General features: G+C 38.9%; 1 protein-coding gene across 4 annotated transcripts in view; it reads right to left on the bottom strand.

Annotated features, from left to right (window-relative positions):
* LOC100713782 (sodium/glucose cotransporter 4) overlaps positions 1–11,863 on the bottom strand; it is a 145,855-nt gene that overhangs the window by 15,837 nt on the left and 118,155 nt on the right. The window contains exons 21-23 of one of the 4 annotated variants that reach the window (XR_010043169.1): positions 8,235–8,339; positions 7,062–7,175; positions 3,922–4,120 (exon numbers count right to left, since the gene is read on the bottom strand). The exons of 2 other annotated variants lie outside the window; for them this stretch is intronic. The gene's annotated coding sequence lies outside the window, so the exon portion shown is untranslated. Of the gene's footprint in view, positions 1–3,909; positions 4,121–7,061; positions 7,176–8,234; positions 8,340–11,863 lie in introns of all 4 variants that reach the window. One more of the 4 variants, XR_010043170.1, reaches the window with a different exon arrangement.

The raw sequence follows: 11,863 nt of genomic DNA on the forward strand, positions 1-11,863 counted from the left end.
ACAAAATTACAGAGAGGGAAATAAGAGAAACTGGACTATTCACATTAGCAAGCAAAAAAATGAAATATTTAGGAATTACTCTTACGAAAGAAGTGAAAGACTTATACAGTGAAAATTATAATACACTGAAAAAGGAAATTGAAGATGATCTCAGAAAATGGAAAGACATCCCTTGCTCATGGATAGGAAGAACAAACATTGTGAAAATGGCCATTCTCCCAAAACTGTTATACAGATTCAATGCAATCCCAATAGAAATACCATCAACATACCTTATAGATCTAGAGAAATCACTCCTAAATTTCATCTGGAACCAGAAGAGACCTAGAATCGCAAAGGCAATTCTAAGCAGCAAAGACAAAGCAGGAGGCATCACAATCCCTGACTTGAAGTTATACTACAAAGCAACAGTAGTAAAATCAACATGGTATTGGAATCAAAACAGAGCTGAAGATCAGTGGAATAGATTAGAAGATACAACCACAACTACGAACACACTCAACCACCTTATTTTTGATAAAGGAGCCAAGCAGGTTCACTGGAAGAACGACAGTCTCTTTAATAAATGGTGCTGGAAAAACTGGCTCTCCATTTGCCGAAAACTAAAGCTAGACCCATGTCTATCACCATGTACTAAATTAAAATCTAAATGGGTCAAAGATCTGAATATTAAAACAGAAACACTAAATCTATTGGAAGACAAAATAGGTAGAAACCTTGGAGACATAGGAGTAGGTAAAGAATTCATGAACAGGACTCAAACCGCACGGGAAATACTTCCCAGAATCAATAACTGGGATCACTTCTTATTAAAAAGTTTCTGCATGTCAAAAGAAATCTCCAGCATAGTGAAAAGAAAACCCACAAACTGGGAAAAGATTTTAGTGAACTCTCTCTCAGACAAGGGCCTCTTGTCTAAAACATATAAAGAATTAAAGAAACTCAGACCTCCGAAATTCAAAGATCCAATCCAAAAATGGGCATCTGAGATGAATATGCAATTCTCAGATGAAGAAATGCAAATGGCAAATAAATACATGAAAAAATGCTCATCATCATTGGTCATTAGAGAAATGCAAATTAAAACCACACTGAGATACCATCTCACTCCTGAAAGAATGGCCAGGATCAAGAAAACCGACAACAAATGCTGGAGAGGCTGTGGGGAAAAAGGAACTCTCCTGCACTGCTGGTGGGAGTGTAGACTGGTACAGCCTTTGTGGAGATCTGTCTGGAGATTTCTCAAAAAGTTGGGACTGGAAATCCCATTTATTCCAGCTATTCCACTTCTAGGCATATTCCCAGAAGAACTGAAAGCATCATACCACAGTGATATATGTGCACCTATGTTTATAGCAGCACAATTTGTAATCGCCAGATCTTGGAAACAACCCAAGTGCCCATCAACTGAGGAATGGATAAAAAAGTTGTGGTATTTCTATACAATGGAGTATTATTCAGCTATAAAGAAGGATCACATTGAGATATTTATCAATAAATGGGCACAGCTTGAGACCATACTCATAAGTGAAATAAATCAATCTCGCATGTGTGAATACCGAATAGTTTCCCTAACGTAAGTAATGATTCAAATATATAAAAATATGTGGTAACCATGATTCCCCATTAGGTGGCCTTGAAGCCTTATAAAGTTTTCACTCATTAATTAGAAAGGCTTTATTCTGGGCTTCTTGATATGAAAATATTTGAAGCTAGAGTATATGAAGTTTTACCCAAATATTTCAAGGAAAAAGACACTATGGTAACTACTATTAAGTCAGGTTATAAGGTGGTGAAGTACTAGGTTATTGAAACAGTCATGCTGTGACCTCTATTGTTATATTGTTATGTCCTGTTTTATCTCAATCTCCCCCTTATTGTTTCAAAAAAAATTATTTAGTCATTTCTTATGTTTGTCTTAATTAAAGAAAAAATTCAAAAAAATTAGGATATATAAATAGTAACTCTTTTCGATTTCCTATTAACTTGTTTTGAAGTCCTGTAGTACTCCCACGATCTTGTTTTGACTGATTAGACTCTGTTCCATTCTATATGATAGTATCAAGTTTGAAGACATAGGCAACTACTTTGAAGACAATAAGATTCACTAAGATACCCATTCTGGTTTGACTATTGTCTTCTTTGGAAGTCCTGTAATGTTTACAACGCCTAAGTTTTATTGGTCTTGTTCTCTACTGTTTTGTCCAACTTTATAATATCTAATAAGATAGACAATTCTTTTTAAGGAAACAAGGGACAACGTTGATAACCATTGTTGATAAACTTGTACTCTGTTCTACACCATGTGCTACGTCTATCCTTGGTATTGACTGACAGCTTTGTTTTGCCATATTTGACTGTATTCTTCCCCCCCCCAAAGAAAGTAATAAGCACTAAGGAGTAATAAAATCCAAGATGTGTAAATTTTGTTGTAAAAAAGAGAGGGAAAAAAAAAAGAAAAGGAGCTCTAACGGATATAACAGCAAGTGTGTTTGGGGGTGTTAAATAGCTGACTTTATCAATGTTTTTGGAACATTGAACACAGCTGTTTGCAGTCTCCCTGTTTGAATGTCCACCTTGTGTTCTTTGATACTGTGATTTGAGGAACTATTTTCAAGAAAATAGTGTGTAATCTACTAGCAGGTAATTTCTTACTGTTATGGTTTTTTGTTTTGTTTTGTTTTGTTTTGTTTTGTTTTGTAGTTCTGTATTGCGTGTACCCTTACGCCGCTTTGGTTTGTTTTGTGTTTTTCTCTTTTTCCTCTTAAATAAAAAAAAAACATATTTAAACTAATACGGTATTCAAGTTGGGCATGAAGCCTTGTGCATACAATCTCAGCTCCCTGGAAGGCTGAGGCAGAAGGGTAAGAAGTTTGAACTCAGCTTGGGCAATCTAGTTACTTCTCCAGACCCTGCCTCAAAATTGAAGCAAAACAATTAAAGGGGCAGGAGATGGAGCTCAAAGAAAAAGCCTTAGGTTTAGTCCTTAGTAATTAAATATAATTCATTATTCATATGAAATTCAAGTTTAACTGAATATTCTAAATTTTACCTGATAACAACCACATCGTCAAGATAGATAGATGCACAGGGTCAATTCATCACCTAACAACACCACAACAATACCATTATGTTCAAACAACGAGTATTTTAATAAAAGTACAAAAAACCTGCACCTGGATAGTATTAGTAACTTTATTTATAAAAGACATTAATCAAATGACTCAGGCACCAATGGAGTGAATAAGCAAACTGTGATTTTGATTTTCTATACAATGCAATATACATAGGATTAAAAAGGAAATTTATACACAACATAAAAGAAGAACAAGAGAATTATACTGAGTTAAAAGAGTCCAATAAAAATTATTCTTTCAATATGATTTCATGTATATAAAATGCTAGAAAATGCAAATAATCTTTAAACGCAAATAAGTGGTTGCTGGGCATAGGAGAAAGGAGAAGAAAGAGCACTTGCAAAAATATATGAAGATTCATTGGGGAGGCATTAGAACCTTTGTTAAGGACTGCTGTGATAATTTCATGGTTGTATGCATACATAAAAAACAAATTATTCCTCTTAAATATAATACAGTCAACTGTATAACAATAAATCTATTTTAGAAATGCTACTGTTAAAAATACAATTTTAAAATATTGGTAACAACATTTTAATTAATATTTATATTGACTACCTGTGTCATCAGGACTTAAGGTGTGGATAACTTAAGACACCTGCCATGGTGACCATCAAGATTAAAACACTGATACCACTGTAATTTTCCTCTGACTTCTCTGCTATTCTGTGTGAAAATGTTACTAAGACATTATGAAGTCAAAGTCAAAGGAATCGTTAAATTGAGGGTTAAGAAGAAGTAAAAAACCTTGCACTCAACTTTTATATAAAACCTGATCACTCACTTGCACTCTGGAATCCATAGAAACATTCCTTCAGGCCTTCAAATGGTGGCCTCCCTGCCGGCAGGTGTTCAGCAGTGCTCACACAGCAGTGGACAGTAGCACCTCCCTGCGGTCAAGGAGGAGACACTCTGCTCCCCGGAACCTCCACCTGCTGCCTGTCAGTGGAGCTTCTTCTCTTGCTGATTCTAAACCAGCCTCTCTGCACAAACAAAACAGCAATTTTACACACTATGAATCTTATTTACTCAAGTATATTTGCAGCTTATAACATCCAAGAAGTCTCTGTTGCTGCCATGTTCCGTGGCCTGCAATGATATGGGAAATAAATAAATGACAAATCACCACGCAGGCGTTTGTCAGGGTAGTTATTTATCATATATTTATTTCCCCCGTCTTTCTTAGACATCATGGTGACTGTGGGAAAGACTTGGGGAATTTGTTTTCTAACTGAGAGCTCTATGTCCTGAAAATTTCCCCTGTCAATATCACTAAGAGTTTTCTCCTTTTTTTTTCACAGAAATATTAGTTCTCTTTTTTCACAGACTTACTGAATATCATCTTTTCTATATACCTAATTCAGTTCTGCTTTCTTCTTGAAAGTTAAACTGCATTTATTTTCAACAAGAGATAAGAAAAATCATTTGGAAAATAATTTCCAAGTATTTAAATTAACAAAATAATGAATTTTTAAAAAATAAGTACCTGTCAAGGTTTAGGCAGTGTTGTATTCAGGGGTTGGAAGGAGAAAAATTGCATACAGGAAACATAATTTATATTATTATTTGTAATAGTCACAAACGGAGTCAAACAGAAAGTGCAAGAAAACTTGCCACATCTCTAAGGACCTAAGAAATCCAGCTAAGGACCTTGTCGCATGGCAATAACGTTGGTGAGTTCAGCTGAAGACCTAGAGCCCCGAAAATGACTCATGCAAGTCTGTTTCACAGATCTGCACTGGGAAGGAAAAGGCCAGCAGTGGAAGCTTAGAACGTCTATGGCAGTGGGGTGAAGGATCCGTGCCAGTAGGTGGAGCGTTCTGCAGTGGAGCCAAGAAGTGATGTTCACAGTAAGGACCAGGGCTCTCCCAAAAACTATGGCAGCCACCCTCAGTGACGATGGGGTTGGGAGCTCCTCTGACCATGAGAACAGCTGAGTACATATCAGGAAGCCAGCGTGACAGACTGCTCCTAAGATTAAGCATCACACATCTTCCCCTCTGGGGCCAGGAAGCAATGTTCAAAGTAAGGCCCAGAGCTCCACCAACATGAACTGCAGTCATTGTCAGGGACAAGTCCTCTGATGATAGTAGCCAAAGTCATATCAGGGGAGCCAGCATGACAAGCTTCTCCAGGAGAACTGATGGTCCTAAACAACAAAAGGAACACTTAGGAAACCCATGGTGCTCCTCTTTCTCTTCAGGTCTCGTTTTTGTGCTGGCAACAGTCCTCAAGTGGGCCATCCACTCTTAGCACCTTCCTCATTCAGTTCAGCTGCTGTTTAAGTTGACCACTATTTACCAATCCTTACAGGCAGCCTCTGCTAAAAAATTATGTGTCCCTAGAAAATTTCTAATGATAGAATTCTCAAAATGGACTTAAACCATGAGTAACAGAGAATACAGTTCTGAAGTGGAAGGTAAAATTTATCAGCTGAGAATCATGGACAAGCTCCTGACTCATGATATGCCACAGCAAGCTGTACTTAGCAAGATGTGGCTGGACTGTGTCAGGCTCGACTGGGGCATGGCTTTCCCAGCACCCAACCTGTTTATTGGCACCCAGATTGTTCCCAGCAAACCCACAACCTACCACCAGTGCTACCATCAAATATCCAGGACAGAATGCTGTAAAGAAGAGATAAGGTAGAGCACACAATCTTTCCAAGTGCCAGCACATCTGAGAACATCCATACATTGGCGACAGAAACTCTGAGAAGTTTCACCACTGATGCACGAGAGGCTCTAAGAATTTCACCACTGATATTTTCTCAGACATCCTCATATGACATCCCTGTCCAGACACCCTTCAACAATAGCTAAACTTGTATCCTTACCTACCCTCCAAACCCTCCTCTTTTCTTTGTTCCCCCAAAAATGGTCTTTCTGTGCTCTGTCTACCTGTACCAAAATGTATTAAATCTTGTGCCTTACTCCCTTCAAAGAGCCTGTTTCTGGGTTACATTGCTTGTTACAGTCTGTGTTCATTTTGGCCATTCATTGTATTCTATAGAGAGAAGCCAGGTGCTGCTACAGTATTCTAGGTGTTTAGGGAATCAAGATAGGAAACATGTATATAACTGTTTCAGAGTCACCATTGTTAGTCTTAACCTGTTTTTCTCATGAGCCAGTTCAGACTACAAAGCCAAATGTCTCTCTGCAAAGCTACGGGAGTTCACCCTGAGTTTTTTCTTAGAAAATCCTGACACTAGAGGATCAGTGTATTTTTTTTTTTCTTTTGTAAGTCACTTCTTAGCAGAACAGTAGAAGATATTTGGGACAGTTCTTTATTTGCAGTAAGAAAAGAGAGTTACTTGCTCTAAGGTCTCACGTTCCTACCCACTCTCCAGGTAGGATTATTAAATCCAACTGACAGGGTTCTGGCATCTGGCACGATTGAATTAGTGGGCTAATTTATGCTTGGACTAGAGTAGTTCATTTCACAGAGATCCAAAGTTGCTATTCTTCTCTTTTTCAAAAAATGTATTATTTTAAAGAGAATATTTAAAAAAGCAAACAGAACAGAGCAAATTAGAACAGAACAATGCAATCAACACAGCACTTCACAACAAGACAACCGGACATCAACAGCAGCTACCACAATGTCTCTTTTCTTTGAAATAGTTGAGCATACCACCACTTACATTAACACCAAACATAACAAAATAGTATAAAACCATTTCAGAGAGTGAAAGCATTACAAGACTTCAAAGCCAAATAACAGAAAATCAACAATGGCTATGTAACATCTTATTTTCCACAAAAAAATTGTCTACACCATCACATATAATAAACTGAAATAAAACACAACAAGATAGAAGCAAACAGAACAATAGCATGGTAGGACTTCAAAACAAGATGGTTTTCAGGCAATTCTGGCCTTGACAGATAGCAAGAAAATAATTGTAATGAATACATATCTCACTTTGACTTGCTTTTAAACATCCATTGGAAAAGTGCCACCATTGGGAAAAAATGGTTCAGCAAAGTCCTCCAAACACAGTTCTTCCAACTTCTAGTGAACACATACTGATTGCAACTAGAAAAGCAGAAAAGGGGAGATGTCAGGAGTGGCTGGGCTAGTGATAGTTTATACATGTGGAGCTGAGAGCACAAAGCACACAAAGAATGCCCTGAAGACATGGAGTCTACCAGGCAAAAAGGTATTTCAGTCCCAAGAACATGGGGCATGAGAGGCAAGCTAGTTAAGCAAAGGGGTGCCACAGGAGAAATACATGCATAAACGCATTGCAATGGTTGAGCAGTTCCTTGCCTCCTATCCAGAGAGAGGGCTACAACTGACCTCAGCTTTCTATATATTATCTCTTATCTTTATTTCTCCATCCTTTCACCATCTTTCCCCCCAGAACTTTGAGAGCTGTGCAGAATGTGACATTGGCATCATTTTAGACTGACAAATCATATTCATAAAAGCCAAGGAAAGGGTAGCAGAGAAATGTGGAGAGGTTAAGCAGGTTCATCAGGTCACCCTGCAAAATGGGAAGCTAGGATGCAGTTGCAGTACAGGGTCCTAAATTCCACAATTACTACTCTACCAGAATCTGAATTATCTCAGACAGCAAGTTCCTGGAGTCACAACTGGTGCACAGCAACCATTTAAAAGTCTTTGAGTCACATGGCCACATTCACTCATTTTGGTGCTGAGCACAGGAGTGTAAGGAAAATGGAGAACAGGAGACAATGCCTAGCAGGGATCTGGCCTAGATCCCCAATCTCCCACATAAGTCTACTGTGCAGGCTTAAATAAATGAGATAAGTCGTATGGTTTTAGGGCTCCAGGAGGATCACAGCCCTCTGCCATGTATCAGACTCTGCTGGCTAAGACAAGGAATGTCTCTGGGCAGGCATATTTAATTTGTACCTAATGAAGGAGTTAGAGTGAAAACCCAGGAAACTGAACAGACCTTGGGAGTGGTTCAAGGACTTTGCCAAGTAACAAATTATGTTTCAATGTAGAGAACTATCTTATGAGAAGCTCCCCATGTTGCATTTCAGTACAGGAGTGAAATGCCTGCAGCTACAGTCTTTAGTTAATTGGAGTTGGAGCCAGGTGTCCTCAGCTGTGACCTTATCTTACCCTTTGAAGCATCCCTTTGATCTCAGATTGGGCAGGCCATGTGGCAGCTCTTCAAGTGTGTTCAATTTTCAGGTTCAACAGCTCACAACAAAATGCCAATTCACCCTGGTGCCATGAAACAAAAGGACTTAACACATATCTACAGTGTTTTACCCAAAGGTAGAATACACATTTTTCTCAGAAGCACATGAAACGTTCTGGTATAAACATCTTTGACCATAAAACACAGTGAAATAACACAAATAAACTGAAAAAACACTCTGCATGTTAATGGATCACACTTGAGTAAAATCAGAAATTAACAACACAGTTAACTACAGATATGATGCAATACACGAAGATTAAATGATACACTCTTTTTTTTTTAATTTTTATTTAAGGAGAAAAGAAAAGAAAGAAAAAAAACAGTGAAGGGGTACAAGTTATACAGATTTACAGAATAAAAAAATGCGCAGTAGGAAATCACTAGTTAATGGATTACATATTGCCATCTTAGAAATAATTGTTCAAGTCACAAAATTAAAGCTTGTAGAGTGGACATTCCACCAATGATACTGCAAACAGTTCTGTTCAATGATCCAATAAAACTCTGTGATATCGTTTTCTATCTTATACTTTTAAATATACATGCAGTTATATAGTTTAGAGCACTTTCTTTTCCTCTCTTTTGTACAGTGACTATTACACATTTTGGGTTTCATTGCTCCCACAGTTCTTGTTGCTTTTTTGGAAGAGAGTAAAACCAAATGTGACATAACAGAACAGAATCGGTCAAGTCAAAAGGGTGGACATAATAGATTATATAAAAACATAATACAAGGTGATCAACCATGGTTACCCTAATGCCTCCCGCTATTTCTAATAGAATTGCCTATATCATTAGTTGTAATACAATTGAACAAAACCGTAAAGAATAAAACCGACAAAACCAAAACATTGGAGACATTGTAGGTCTTCAAAAGTAGATAAAAGTCAACGAGAATGGGCGTTATAATGAATCTCATTATCTTCTCAGCTGATGCCTAAACTTTCGAACCTGATACTATCCAGCAAAACAGAATATAGGAACCTCAGTCAAAAACAAGATGGTGAGAGTAATACAGGGCTTCAAATCGAGATAATAGAAAGTCAAAGTGGGTTACTATATTATATCCTGCTATATTTTTCCCTGTAATTAAATGGATAAAAATAAAAAAGTAAATAATGGAGTGGAGATTGAGAAAAAAAGAGGGCATAACAGTGAAACAGGGCAGATCAAAACATAACCATTTAAGCAGAATAGTGTTTCACCACCAGATAATCCTGACCCAAAAATAGTTACCATATTGACTCCCTCCCTGAAGTCCTTGAGTACAACTTCATATACTGTAGCATTAAGTATATCAAAACAATGTAAATCCATTTAAGAGAATGACAGCATTATAGAGTATTTAGAATCGACTAACAGAAAATGAACAATGGTCTCTGTATAATCTCCTTGTCTTTAACAGGTTTTTTCTTATACTATCGTACATAGTAAAATCCAATAAGATACAACCTGTTTAGACCATTGGAGACAGAAGAACAAAAGCTAGATGAGACTTCATAACAAGATGGTACTAAATCAGCATTACCTATTAAGATGTCATTTTCTCCAAAAAAAGCTGTTCCTATCATCCAATCTTCTCTGTCTCATTTCTGTTGAGCTCTTTTTCTGTCAGTAGCTGTCAGTTTGTCTTCTTCGTTTTGTTCTCTGCTCTATTCGTTGTGGCCTCCCCGCCCCTATTTCTGGGTTCTTTGTATTTTTCTTTTTTTAGAATATCCTGCAATACTTTCTGTAGGGTTGAATTGGTGGTTGCAAATTCCCCCAGTTCCTCTTTATCTTGGAAGCACCTCGTTTTTCCATCAATTTCCAGGGACAGTTGTGCAGGATATCTCAATCTTGGCTGTAGATTATTATCTTTCAAAGCTTGAATTATTTCTCCCCATGCTCTTCGTGATTTGATGGTTTGTGAAGAGAAATCTGCTGTAATTTTGATGGGTCTTCCCTTGTAAGTGATCTGTTTCTTGTCTCTTACAGCTTTTAATATTCTGTTCTTGTATTGAATTTCTGGAATTTTTATTATTATATGCCTGGGTGTTTCTCTGTTAGGGTTGTAGGTAGCTGGGGTCCTGTATGCCTCATACATTTGAGTATCTTTACCTTTTGCTAAATTAGGAAAATTCTCCTGGATTATTTCTGTGAGTAGCTTTTGTAGTTCACTTGTTTGTGTCCCTACTTCTTCTTTTATGTTCTTAATCCTTAAGTTATGGCTCCTCTTATCATCTTCTTGTCTTTGTATTATTGCTGTGTGTTTCTTTGTTATTTTTAAGAAGTTTTTCATTTCATTCTCCCATGTTTCAAGTCTGCCCTCCAATTCAGATAGTCTGTCCTTAGTTTCTTTCAAGCTGTTATGCCAGTCTTGGGTAGAGTTCTTGATTTCTTGATAGTCCCTTTGCACCTGCTTCACATACTCAATGCTTTCTCTGTTTTCTCCGTCAAGCAATTCTCCCCTCTTTTTCTGTTCTTCCACTCCACCATCTGCTTTTTCCTGGGTGGTGCTTAGCATTTCTCTAACTATTCTGCATACTTCTAGCTTCAGGTCATTGATAACTTCATTCCTGAATTGGTCTATGAGGCTCTCTAAATGGCGCTTAATGTATATTGGTACAGTGTCCACTATTGCCTGATTCTCAGGATTGGGGGTCGAGGAGCCTTTTTTGTTGCTTCCCTTCCCCATATTTTCTGTTCCTTATAAAATGTAATCTTACACAGGAGGCCCGGCTTCCCTGCCTGTCAGCTACAGCTTGATCGAATTGCGCTGGCTAGTTGTTCCAGCTCACTGCTGCGCCCCAGGGAGTTGCGGAGGAGACAGCCTACGCGGAAGTCGGTCGCTCCTCCGGGCCACCGTCAGGCTCTGGGATCTGGGCTAGGCCAGCCTAGGGAGTCCGCGAGCAGCGTCCCTCCTGCCAGGCACCTTTCACCAATCCCGTCCGAGAGGGAAATGCGCTGCTGCAGTTGCCACCGCGCCCTGCTCTTACAGGACTGCCCGCGCCCAGAAAATCCTCCGCTGGAGTCAGACTGCGGTAAGGGAGTCAGTTCCTCGCTCACCTCGCCACCAGTCAGCCTTCCTTCCTGTCCGTCGCGTTTCCGACTCCGTTCCCAGAGCTCGGCGGTTGCTTCTCTCCTTGCTGAGCCGCTGTGGAGGTAGCCGGCCGCCGCGCGGCGGGAAATCCAAACCGCGGTTTCCAATGACGCGGAGTCGAGCCTCCACACCGAGATTTTTCTGTTCCTATTTTAGCGCCAGGACTGTATTCCAAGTTGGATTCTCTCAGCCCAGTTCGTTCCTGAGTCAGCAGAGCATATCTCTACTGGTTCGTATCTCCTTAGTCCACATCATTCCTGGCCTCTGAGCCGAGCCTTTAGAGAGCGTTCAGTAGTTGCTGTTGTCTGTCCGCCATGTTCTCCAGCCTCCTCAATACACTCTTGAACAATTAAGTAGTCCAAGAAAATGTCAAGGAAAAAACTTGAAAACTCCCACAATTAAATGACAATGGGAACACAACATTCCAAGCTTAAGGGACACAACCAATACCACTGAAAAAGAGAA

Source organism: Cavia porcellus, unplaced genomic scaffold (genome assembly GCF_034190915.1).
Source record: "Cavia porcellus strain 051 isolate PalLab524CR breed Dunkin Hartley unplaced genomic scaffold, mCavPor4.1 scaffold_25, whole genome shotgun sequence".
Lineage (NCBI taxonomy): Eukaryota > Metazoa > Chordata > Mammalia > Rodentia > Caviidae > Cavia > Cavia porcellus.